The 12,657-nt window shown below is 43.0% G+C and overlaps 1 protein-coding gene across 1 annotated transcript in view; it reads left to right on the forward strand.

Moving 5' to 3' along the window:
• Window positions 1-5,824: 5,824 nt before the first annotated feature.
• LOC135551791 (HEPACAM family member 2-like) overlaps window positions 5,825-12,657 on the forward strand; it is a 45,107-nt gene continuing 38,274 nt past the window's right edge. Inside the window, exon 1 of the mRNA XM_064983018.1 lies at window positions 5,825-5,956. The gene's annotated coding sequence lies outside the window, so the exon portion shown is untranslated. The remainder of the gene's footprint in view (window positions 5,957-12,657) is intronic.

Raw genomic sequence — 12,657 nt, forward strand, 5'->3', positions numbered from 1 at the left:
CTGATTACCAACAATGATGAGACAGCCTGCAGGGAGGATTTGAGGGCCATGTCGGAGTAGTGCCAGGAAAATAACCTCTCCCTCAACGTCAACAAAACAAAGGATCATGGACTTCAGGAAACAGCAGAGAGAACCCGCACCTATCCACATCGACAGGACCGCAGTGGAGAATGTGAAAGTTCCTCAGCGTACATATCACAAATGATCTGAAATTGTCCACCCACACAGACAGTGTGGTGAAGAAGGCGCAACAGTGTCTCTTAAACCTCAGGTGGCTGAAGAAATTCGTCTTTTCCCCTAAGACCCTCACAAACCTTTACAGATGCACAATTGAGAGCATCCTCTCGGGCTCTTTCGCCACCTGGTACGGCCACTGCACTGCCCGCAACCGCAGGGCTCTCCAGAGGGTGGTGCGGTCTGCCCAAAGTTTTGCCTGCCCTCCAGGACACTTACAGCACCCGATGTCACGGGAAAGCAAAAAGGATAATCAAGGACATCAACCACCCGAGCCACGGCCTTTTCACCCCACTCCTATCCAGAAGGCGAGGTCAGTACAGGTACATTAAAACTGGAACTGAGAGTCTGTAAAACAGCTTCTATCTCAAGGCCATCAGTCTTTTAAAAAGCCATTCCTAGCTGGCTACCAGCTGGTTACTCAACCCTGCACGTTAGAGGCTGCTGCCCAATATACTGTACATAGACATAGAATCACTGGTCACTTTAATAATGGAACACTAGTCACTGTAATAATGTTTACATACTGCTTTACTCATTTCATATGTATATACTGTATTCTATTCTACTGTATTTTAGTCAATGCCACTCCAACATCGTTCGTCCAAATATTTATATATTTCTTAACTCCATTCTTTTACTTAAAATGTTTGTGTGTCGTTATGCATTGTTAAATATTACCGCACTGTTGGAGCTAGGAACACAAGCATTTAGCTACATCTGCAATAACATCTGCTAAATATGTGTATGCGACCAACATAATTTGATTTGATTTGATTAGATTTGATCCGCCGATGTCACACTTCCACATCTGCAGTGAAAGGTGACAGGCATCTTGAGACTCGTCTGAGGTTGGTACAGCCAATCTGCCAACTTTTGTATGTAGAGTCTGAACAGTACAAACTAATATGACCCCCTGTGGAAAGGTGAGACTCTCCTGAATGTCACGACTCCTACCGAAGGTGGCTCCCCTTCCCATTCGGGTGGCGCTTGGCGGTCGTCGTCACCGGCCTACTAGCTGCCACTGATTCTTTCCTCCCCCTCCTTGTCTGTTTATTGGTTACACCTGTTGTGTATTTGCTGATTAGTTGGGCTTTATCAGCCAGCTGGCCCGCCTGCTCTTTGTGCGGGATTGTTTTGTGTTACTTGTGTGCACGTCTGTGGGTTACGTGTTTCCCATTTCATGGGTTTTGCTGGACAGTTTAAGTCCCTGTGTTTGGGGCATTTGTTTTGTTGTACACCCTGTGTTTTCGTGGGGTTGGCTTATGTTCGCCGTTTTGTGCATTAAATTAGCACTACCCTGAACTCTCTGCTTCCTGCGCCTGACTTCTCACCCACTGCACCCAGAACGTTAAACTGAACACATACATGTCTGTTGTTTTGGTCTAGGATAACCACAGGACTCACAATACTTGTCAAAGGTCCCCCGGAACCAGTTGAAAAAAGGTGTGGAAGTAAACGACATGACCAAAGTATGTGGACAATATGGAGTTGGTCCCCCCTTTTCTGCTATAACAGCCTCCACTCTTCTGGGATGACTTTCCACCAGATGTTGGAACATTGCTGTGGGGACTTGCTTCCATTCAGTCACAAGAGCATTAGTGAGGTCGGGCATTGATGTTGGGCGATTTGGCCTAGCTCGCAGTCAGCATTCCAATTCATCCCTAAGATGTTTGATGGGGTTGAGGTCAGGGCTCTGTGCAGGCCAGTCAAGTTCTTCCACACCGATCTCAACCAACCATTTCTGTATGGCCCTCACTTTGTGCACGGGGGCATTGTCATGCTGAAACTTTTGCCACAAAGTTAGAAGCACAGACATGCCTAGAATGTCGTTGTATGCTGTAGTGTTAAGATATCCTTTCACTGGAACTAAGGGGCCTTGCCCGAACCATGAAAAACAGCCCCAGACCATTATTCCTCCTCCGCCAAACTGTACAGTTGGTATTATGCTTCGGGACAGGTAGCGTTCTCCTGGCATTCGTCAAACCCAGATTCGTCTGTCGGACTGCCAGATGGTGAAGTATGATTCATCACTCCAGAGAATGTGTTTCCGCTCCAGAGTCCAATGGCGACAAGCTTTACACCACTCCAGACGACACTTGGCATTGCGCATGGTGATCTTGGGCTTGTGTGCGGCTGCTCTGCCATGAAAACCCATTTCATGAAACTCCCAACAAAGAGTTCTTGTGCTGATGTTGCTTCCAGAGGCAGTTGTTTGGAACTTGGTAATGAGTTTTGCAACCAAGGAAAGACAATTGTGAGCTTGTGTGGCCTACTACTTCACAGCTGAGCTGTTGTTGCTCCTAGACGTTTCCACTTCACAATAACAGCACTTACAGTTGACCGGGGAAGCTCTAGCAGGGCAGAAATTTGACAAACTGACTTGTTGGAAAGGTGGCATCCTATGACGGTGCCACGTTGAAAGTCACTGAGCTCTTCAGTAAGGTCATTCTACTGCCAATGTTTGTTTATTCAATCTTGGTTTCATCAGACCAGATCATCTTGCTTCTCATGGACTGGGAGTCTTTAGGTGCCTTTTGGCAAACTCCAAGCAGGCTGTCATGTGCCTTTTACTGAGGAGTGGCTTCCATCTGGCCACTACCATAAATCACTGATTGGTGGAATGCTGCAGAGATGGTTGTCCTTCTGGAAGGTTCTCCCATCTCCACAGAGGAACTCTGGAGCTCCGTCAGAGTGACATCGGGTTCTTGGTCACCTCCCTGACCGAGGCCCTTCTCCCCCGATTGCTCAGTTTACCCGGGCGGATAGCTCTAGGAATAGTCTTGGTCCTTCCAAATTTCTTCCATTTAAGAATGATGGAGGCCACTGTTTTTTTCGGGACCTTTAATGCTGCAGACATTTTTTTTACCCTTCCCCAGATCTGTGCCGACACAATCCTGTCTCAGAGCTCCAAGGACAAATCTTTCAACCTCATCGCTTGGTTTTTGCCCTGACATGCACTGTCAAATGTGGGACCATATAGACAGGTGTATGCCTATCCAAATCATGTCCAATCAATTGAATTTACCACTGGTGGACTCCAATCAAGTTCTGTAAACATCTCAAGGATGATCAATGGAAACAGGATATACCAGAGCTCAATTTTGAGTCTCATTGCAAAGGGTCTGAATACTTATGTTTAATAAACATATTTTTTTATATAACACAGACGTCGCTGGGCCAATTGTGCGCCACCCTATGGAAATCCCAATCGCTGCCGGTTGTGATACAGCCCGGGATTGAACCTGGGTCTGTAGTGATACCTCTAGCACTGCGATGCACCCTATATATTTGTTTATACTTCAAGGGGTCTTAACATTTAAAATCAAATAGCAAAATGATCCTTGTTATGACCTTCTTAAACAATTCTATATAGCTTAGTATAGCCCACCCTCTCCGGGCTTAGACAGGGCGTAGACTCTTATGGGTAAAAGATGGAGTCTGCAGTAGGGGGAAACAGTGCTAATGGCCGCCCACCACCACAGTTATTGTTTTTGTTGCTGAGCTGAGGAGCGTCGCTCAGCATGGTAGAAATGGGGGACCTGCAGCACATATTGTTCTCTTCTATCGGTTGTGCAATGATGTCAGAGGAAGTGGCTGTTTCCCCGTTAAGGATTCCAGCTTTAAAACAACTGCAATCTGTCACGTTCTGACCTTAGTTCTTTTGTTATGTCTTTGTTTTAGTTTGGTCAGGGCGTGAGTTGGGTGGGTTGTCTATGTTCTGTTTTCTATGTTGTGTTTGCGTTTGGCCTGGTATGGTTCTCAATCAGAGGCAGGTGTCTTCTGTTCTGTGTTTTATTTCACCGTTCAGGACTGTTTTCTTTTCCTTCTGGTGTTTTGTTGTTTTTGTTCGAGTATTCGTTTTCATTAAAAGAGAATGAATGAATACTTACCACGCTGCACCTTGGTCCTCCTCTCTATCTCCCAACAACGAGCGTTACACAAGCAGACATTTTGAGAGACTGCTGTACTAATTATGGGGCTTACTCCATGTAGCCATGTCTGTTTGAGGTCCATGAAATATTTGACTGTTTGAAAAGACAACTCTTCTGTTATTGTAAGGCTTCTATTTCAAACAAATACTATTATTGGAAATGTTTGCTTGAATGTGTTAAGTCATGTTATTGCCTGTAGGGTTGTCGAGATCCTTGAGCAGACTGCAACTAAAGGGAGTTTGATAATAGTTTTGGGTAAACTCTCCTCTCAGGTAGAACGTTCCAGAAATCAAACATATTTAGTACACAAAGACACTGCAGTGCTTTGGCAGATGTGATTAAATCTGGCCCTAAGTAACAGGTGAGCAACTAAGTATGAATGGGTTATCTATTGTGGTGTAGCTGTCCACAGGACACCTTAGGTGTTTAACCCTTTATGTGTCCCACATGGCTCCCTATTTTGCTATATAGTGCACTATTTTAGACTTTTGACCAGGGTCTACATGTGAAAAGTAGTGCACTACATAGGGGACACTGTCACCTAAATGGTGTGATCCACTGCCCCAAGAGAGGTTTGGGTGGGCAGCAGCTGCTGTTCAACCATCCAGGGGAGAATGATAGCCGACTCCCAGACCACACACACACCCACACACAGGACCACTCGTCTACACACAAGCCCTGTACTCCAGAACTGCTGCACCTCAGATCAGCTTTCACATCCACACACAAGCAGAGACACAAACACACCCACACCCCACACACAAGCAGAGAGACACACACACACACACACACACACACACACACACACACACACACACACACACACACACACACACACACACACACACACACACACACACACACACACACACACACACACACACACACACACACACACACACACACACACAGTATGACAACTGAAGGGGAAGTCCAGCAGTGATTGGAGACTTTATTGTAAAGAAACACAGCTGTCACCATGAGACTGACTCACAACTGGTAAGGACCCCATAACGATATTGGATACCTTGGCCTAATATACAGTAAGTGCAGAGGGGTTTTCCTTAGTAGTCATGGTCTTCAATTAGCATACCTTCTTATCAAACAATCATGATTTCCTAGCTGAATGATGGCATAAAATCTTTACATACGCTATATGTCAAATGGGTTCATTTAAATAATGGATTTGAGGGCATCCAAGCATGGCTGATGAGGTTGTGACAGTCCAGTCATTCGCGATGTCTTACACACTTGTTGCGGAATTTGGTTCATTGTGTCAAAACTCTACACACAAGCCAAATAAGACACAACACTTGGTGATAAACATTTCACCTCTATGTCAAAATGAAACTCTCCAATCAAAACCTAACAATCCTTTTTCAAAATGGCATTACAAAAAAAACACAAAAATAGAAATGCTTCATAAAAAAATATATACAGCTTATTTTTTTTGAATTGCAGGTTTTTAGAACAAAAAAACACAAAGAATTACAGTACTCAATACAAAATGTTACTGTAAACTAATTACATGTAAAATAATGGATCCCGTCTTCTGTTAGGGTCTGGCCACTACCTCATCCACATCACAAACAATGTCATCCCTGGCTAGACAACAGGGAAGATATCGCCTTGCGTGCCCAACCCTGGACTGACCCCACCTCTATGTCTCCACATGCCTCCTCCATTGCTTGCAGAAGAGGCAGGCGGGCATGTGGTTGGCAGTCATACACTTTCCAACGACAAGCCGAAAATAATTCCTCAATCGGATTGAGAAATTGAGTAAGGGGGTAAGTATACAACTGAGAAGTTATTGTGTACAGAATGGGGGCACCTGCCCAGGTCACCTGCCCAGGTCACTGTCAAAACTACAAGCTACAGAATGGGGGCACCTGCCTAGGTCACATGCTGTCAAAACTACAAGCTACAGAATGGGGGCACCTGCCTAGGTCACATGCTGTCAAAACTACAAGCTACAGAATGGGGGCACCTGCCTAGGTCACTTACTGTCAAAACTACAAGCTATAGAATGGGGGCACCTGCCTAGGTCACATACTGCTTCGTCTGAATGTATCTATGCAGTGCCAATAGAAAACAATCTACTGCCATTACTGTATTACAGCATAGTACAACGACACTTACTTGCACATAGTCATAGTGAAGGTATTTGACTCTAACACTGTTCCTCTCAAATGGAACCCTGTACAGCTGCTTCCTCATAAGTTGTTGTTGACGCAAGATGCAGCAGAGTGTCGACATACTAACACGGTTGATATTATGGAATGTTGTGTGATCTGCGATGATTTGCTCTCGTAGTTGATGTAGGCGGATGGTGTTGTTTGCCAATACTAGGTTGACAATGGCCAGTTGATGGGTGAACAGACGTTGCCTTCCACCCTCAGGAGGTCATCTGGCAGTTCTTTAGAAAATGCAAGAATATGATGTCGTTGATTAAGTTATTTTTTACATACTGTACTGTCATAATGTACACAGTAACATCAAACTGTATTACATGTACTTCACAGCACTATACCTATTTTTTGGTTCACTGAGGAGCAAAGACCTAATATTGTAGGACTACATTGTATTGTACTGTGATGCAGAATGATGTGCAACAATTACATACAGTGCCTTGCAAAAGTATAAGTATTCGGCCCCTTGAACTCTGCGACCTTTTGCCACATTTCAGGCTTCAAACATAAAGATATAAAACTGTATTTTTTTGTGAAGAATCAACAACAAGTGGGACACAATCATGAAGTGGAACAACATTTATTGGATATTTCAAACTTTTTTAACAAATCAAAAACTGAAAAATTGGGTGTGCAAAATTATTCAGCCCCTTTACTTTCAGTGCAGCAAACTCTCTCCAGAAGTTCAGTGAGGATCTCTGAATGATCCAATGTTGACCTAAATGACTAATGATGATAAATACAATCCACCTGTATGTAATCAAGTCTCCGTATAAATACACCTTCACTGTGATAGTCTCAGAGGTTGGTTAAAAGCGCAGAGAGCATCATGAAGAACAAGGAACACACCAGGCAGGTCCGAGATACTGTTGTGAAAAAGTTTAAAGCCGGATTTGGATACAAAAAGATTTCCCAAGCTTTAAACATCCCAAGGAGCACTGTGCAAGTGATAATATTGAAATGGAAGGAGTATCAGACCACTGCAAATCTACCAAGACCTGGCCGTCCCTCTAAACTTTCTGCTCATACAAGGAGAAGACTGATCAGAGATGCAGCCAAGAGGCCCATGATCACTCTGGATGAACTGCAGAGATCTACAGCTGAGGTGGGAGACTCTGTCCATAGGACAACAATCAGTCGTATATTGCACAAATCTGGCCTTTATGGAAGAGTGGCAAGAAGAAAGCATTTCTTAAAGATATCCATAAAAAGTGTTGTTTCAAGTTTGCCACAAGCCACCTGGGAGACACACCAAACATGTGGAAGAAGGTGCTCTGGTCAGATGAAACCAAAATTGAACTTTTTGGCAACAATGCAAAACGTTATGTTTGGCGTAAAAGCAACACAGCTCATCACCCTGAACACACCATCTCCACTGTCAAACATGGTGGTGGCAGCATCATGGTTTGGGACTGCTTTTCTTCAGCGGGGACAGGGAAGATGGTTAGAATTGATTGGAAGATGGATGGAGCCAAATACAGGACCATTCTGGAAGAAAACCTGATGGAGTCTGCAAAAGACCTGAGACTGGGACGGAGATTTGTCTTCCAACAAGACAATGATCCAAAACATAAAGCAAAATCTACAATGGAATGGTTCAAAAATAAACATATCCAGGTGTAAAAGTGTTCAACAAATCAAATCCAGACCTGAATCCAATCGAGAATCTGTGGAAAGAACTGAAAAACTGCTGGAGTTCACAAATGCTCTCCATCCAACCTCACTGAGCTGGAGCTGTTTTGCAAGGAGCAATGGAGAGACATCTTCCAACAAGACGACTTACAAAACGCAAAATGGGAACAAAATTTCAGTCTGAATGTGCAAAACCAATAGAGACATACCCAAAGATTTGATTAAAATCGCAAAAGAATGGCGCTACAAAGTATTAACAAAGGGGCTGAATAATTTTGCATGCTTGAAAATTTCTTTGGAAGCCTGAAAGGCCAATGGAATTTGTTAGGAAAGTTTGAAATATCCCATAAATGTTCAAATTGTGTCCCACTTGTTGTTGATTCTTCACAAAAAACGATTTTATATCTTTATGTTTGGAATAAAATGAAGATTTGCATGGATCTTCCAACCTCAATCGATAAACTTTCGCAAGGCATAGGTACAGTCTAATGCAAAAGTTGAAAATACCTGTTCTCCAGTCTAAATGTCTGAATCCAATGAATATGAAAGATGTTCACAAATGCCTCCTACCTCACTGAGCTCAGCTGTTTTGCAAGGAGGAATGGGAAAAAATTTCAGTCTCTCAGCTGTAATCGCAGCAAAATCTACAAAGTATTAACTTAAAGGGGCTGAATAATTTTGCTTTTTTCAGTTTTTGATTTGTTAAAAAAGTTTGAAATATCCAATAAATGTCGTTCCACTTCATGATTCTGTTGATTCTTCACAAAAAAATACAGTTTTATATCTTTATGTTTGAAGCCTGAAATGTCGCAAAGTTCAAGGGGGCCGAATACTTTCGCAAGGCACTGTAGGTACAGTCTAGTGTAGAAAGTTGAAGACATACCTGTTCTCCAGTCTAAATGTCCGTATTATGGATGCTACCGTGTTGCGACTCAGGTTGGGCTGGACTCTCTGCCTCCCTCATCATCAGGCCATGATTTAAGACATGGGCCACCAAAGCGGCCCTAATGTCGTCGGAAATATGTCTCTGTCTATTGCCTGGTCCCCTTCTTTGTTCTTGGCCTCGTCCTCCTACTCCTCTCTCTCTTCCTCTTCCTCTTCCTCTCGCTCTCACTGCCTCCATGTTTGTAAAGTTCTCACCAAAGAAGTGATCTTACCTGAGGTCTATTTGTAGTGCTAAGGCACAGACTAATTGGTGTTCAATTACTGTAGAAGTGTTTTCATGTGTGTGTGTGTGTGTGTGTGTGTGTGTGTGTGTGTGTGTGTGTGTGTGTGTGTGTGTGTGTGTGTGTGTGTGTGTGTGTGTGTGTGTGTGTGTGTGTGTGTGTGTGTGTGTGTGTGGGTGTTGCCAATTTCAGGTATGTTTTGCATTTTGAATAGAAGTGTTTTCCCAATGATTGCAAGAGATTTCATTCTTGAACGTGTCTAATGTAAGAAACAGTGTGTAGTGTGTTGCAGAATTGCAAACAAAGTCGAAGCAGAAAATGTGTTTGTACTTTTGGTGCCTTTGTTAAAGGCATGGTTACAAAAGTTAAGTGTTTGATGCTTTTGTCTCAGTGTTCACTTTCTGTGTGTAAACAATCGGCAAATAATGTCATCTACAGAGAAGACCACTGTTATATACCCAGCATAACACCAGGAGACGATGTTAGGTTGTTTTCCTTGTTGGCTTGATTTTCCCTTTTTTCCAAGCCAAACTGAAGTCCAGAGAGCAGGCAGCTAGTAAAGCCTTCCCTTTCCCGGCCCAGGCCCCTCAAAACAAGCCTCTTTCTGTTGGGGATCTCCATGGAAACCAAGCAACTAACTTGAGGAGGGACATAAAAACCTGCTCTTTAAGGGACTGAAGGAACACCTGCCACCTCTGCAAAATACACTGACACACTGCCACCCCATAACGAAGAAAGGGTTGTGTAACATTTAAATGAGTCCCCATCCCGAACGTCTGCTCATCCTCCGTGACTTGTTCACTGACTACTCATTATTTTATCTGTTAAAACAGCCACATTTACTGTAAATCACATGATGGCAATAGTGTAGGAATTAGGAGTATTGGTTCAGATTGCAGTACAGTAATGACTGATATGGACTGTTTATCATTCATAGATTGAAGATATATACATCACTATGGAATCTGCATCAAGTACGAGAGTTCAAATTCATCAAACCCAGAAAGGTTGTGCAAGTAAGATATTTGGTTGTGTACGCAGTAGCTTGTAAACACGAACAGGTTCCATTGAAATCCAGCAACTGGATAATCTGGTAGCGATACCATCAAGCCTTCCCCTGGCTGTCACTGTGAAAGCTAAAGCTGACGTTGGACTGCCACCTCCTACATTAAAACTTTTAGAACCACAACATAAATAAAAGCAAAGAACAAGTGCTTATTTATCAGCCATCGTTAACCACAGCTACATTACTGGGATTGTTAGCCACTCCCTCTTTTTAGGGTTAATTGCCCTGACTCTCCAGAGTTGAGGGGTCAAACAGTTTCCCAATAAACATTAGAGAACAACAACAAATACTGTGTGTAGTCATGCAGGAATGCAATCAACTGTTCGGCTTTTGTGATTCAAATGAATTTCCTTCAAGCATCACAATGACTATAAACAAACGGATCTCATCCCCCACCACCAACATTATCACCACAGTGAGTCCCTCACATTTCAGCCATTGTATTTACTTTTGCCCTCACACACACAAGTCACACCCCAAACATCAAAGTTCTCATCAACAAGTGGCATGCAGGGATCATCCATCCAGCCCAGCCACCCAGCCAGCCTCATTTTAGCCTGCCCTGCCAGAGGCACTATGCTCTCCATGCATCCCCAATGGTACCCTATTCTATTTATAGTGCACTACTACCATTTGAACAGCGCCCATAGGGCTATAAATAGATAATAGGGTTCAATGTAGAACCCTCTGTGGAAAGGATTCTACCTATACATTCAACCCAAAAAGGTTATACTTGGGACCAAAAGGGTTCTTCAAAGGGTTCTCCAATAGGGACAGTCAAATAACTATTTTAGGTTCTAGGAGTGTACTGGAAGTGGAATGCTCAGGACTACATGGTTCTACCAGATAGTTGTTAATTTCTCTCTCTCTCTCTCTCTCTCTCTCTCTCTCTCTCTCTCTCTCTCTCACAATGAAATGAAATTACATTCAAAGTGCTTTATTGGCATGGAAAACTATGTTTACATTGCCAAAGCAAGTGGAATAATCATCTCTCTCTGTCTCTCTGTCTGTCTCTCTCTCTCTCTCTGTCTCTGTCTCTCTCTCTCTCTCTCTCTCTCTCTCTCTCTCTCTCTTTCTCTCTCTCTCGATGTGTTCTTTGTTCCTTAACGGTTCATTAATGATTAACTGGTCTGTCATTATCCCCTCTCAGCCCAGCTGTCTACTGTTGATACAGTCTGATGCCTCCCTCCCCGCTCCTCCCCAGACCTCCCCACTCCTCATCGCTCCATTCATGTGTTAAGGTGACAGCTGCTCCTCACATTCCGCTGAAAATTAACCAACGACCCAGAAAAAACGGACAAATAATAATTGACAGATTTGTTCATTTAAGGCTTGTAGAGTAATCTGCGCACACAGCACCAAATCAGCTAGGGATGTTAAGGCAGTCACGAGAAACTATGTGTAGAGCTGCTGGTGCAGTAAGGGGATGATTATAGGCTGGCTACCTTACCATGTTCATATCTCATGTCGTAACTAATTATTTTATTGGTGTCACTCATATCAAAATAGATAGGATTAAAGGGGGGTTGTGTTGTGTACTCTTTTTAATTAAAACAATTGATCAATACGGCTGTAATATGTTTCTCAGTCTATTCTGTAATGAACAGCTAGATTGACTCCAGGGCTCAGTTTTCATTGGATTATGTCATACTGTAAGAAAACAGGGACTGGTAACATTGACATTACAAGAAAAACAAATGCCCTCCTTTTCTCAGAGTGTAACCCAACACATGTAAATTATCCAGATTGGTTGCATGGCAACCCTTTGTTGTTATGACATATTGTGAAGTTAAGTGTTGCCATACTGGTAAGAAAAAAGCACCTTGTCTTTGTCAGTAATTGTTACAGATGAAGATCTTAATTTGATCACCATTTTCTTGCTGATACATTTCCAAAGCAGGAAATGTAAACTTGTAGAGTATTCAAGATTTGAAAAGGCTACTAAAAGTTAGTCATTTCCACTTTAAAATGTCAGACTTTATTTGCCCGAATGAAAAATGGACCCATCCCTACAAAAAATGTCCATAATACACAAAATAATTCACATTTCCTGTTTCAGCAGGATTCCATTTCATGCTGTGGCAAACTGGCTCAAATTAAGATCGTACATCTGTATGTCACCTTCTGTAGCAACCGTTTTAAAGCGAACGTGTTTCATATCAACAAACCATATCAACAAATGAATGCTGGCAAGTTACGTCATATACTGTAAGCGGTAAAGAAGTAAAATGCCATATCATATTTTCAGAGGAATGGGACTTTGATTGGGTCATGAAAGGCACCGTCATGCTTGGAGTGACAGAGTTCAACACCATAGTGCCCTCAAAGCTCATCACTAAGCGAAGGAACCTGGGACTAATCACCTCCCTCTGCAACTGGATCCTGGACTTCCTGACAGGCTGCCCCCAGGTGGTAAGGGAAGGTAACAACATACC

This window comes from Oncorhynchus masou, chromosome 13, assembly GCF_036934945.1.
Source record: "Oncorhynchus masou masou isolate Uvic2021 chromosome 13, UVic_Omas_1.1, whole genome shotgun sequence".
NCBI classification, from domain to species: domain Eukaryota; kingdom Metazoa; phylum Chordata; class Actinopteri; order Salmoniformes; family Salmonidae; genus Oncorhynchus; species Oncorhynchus masou.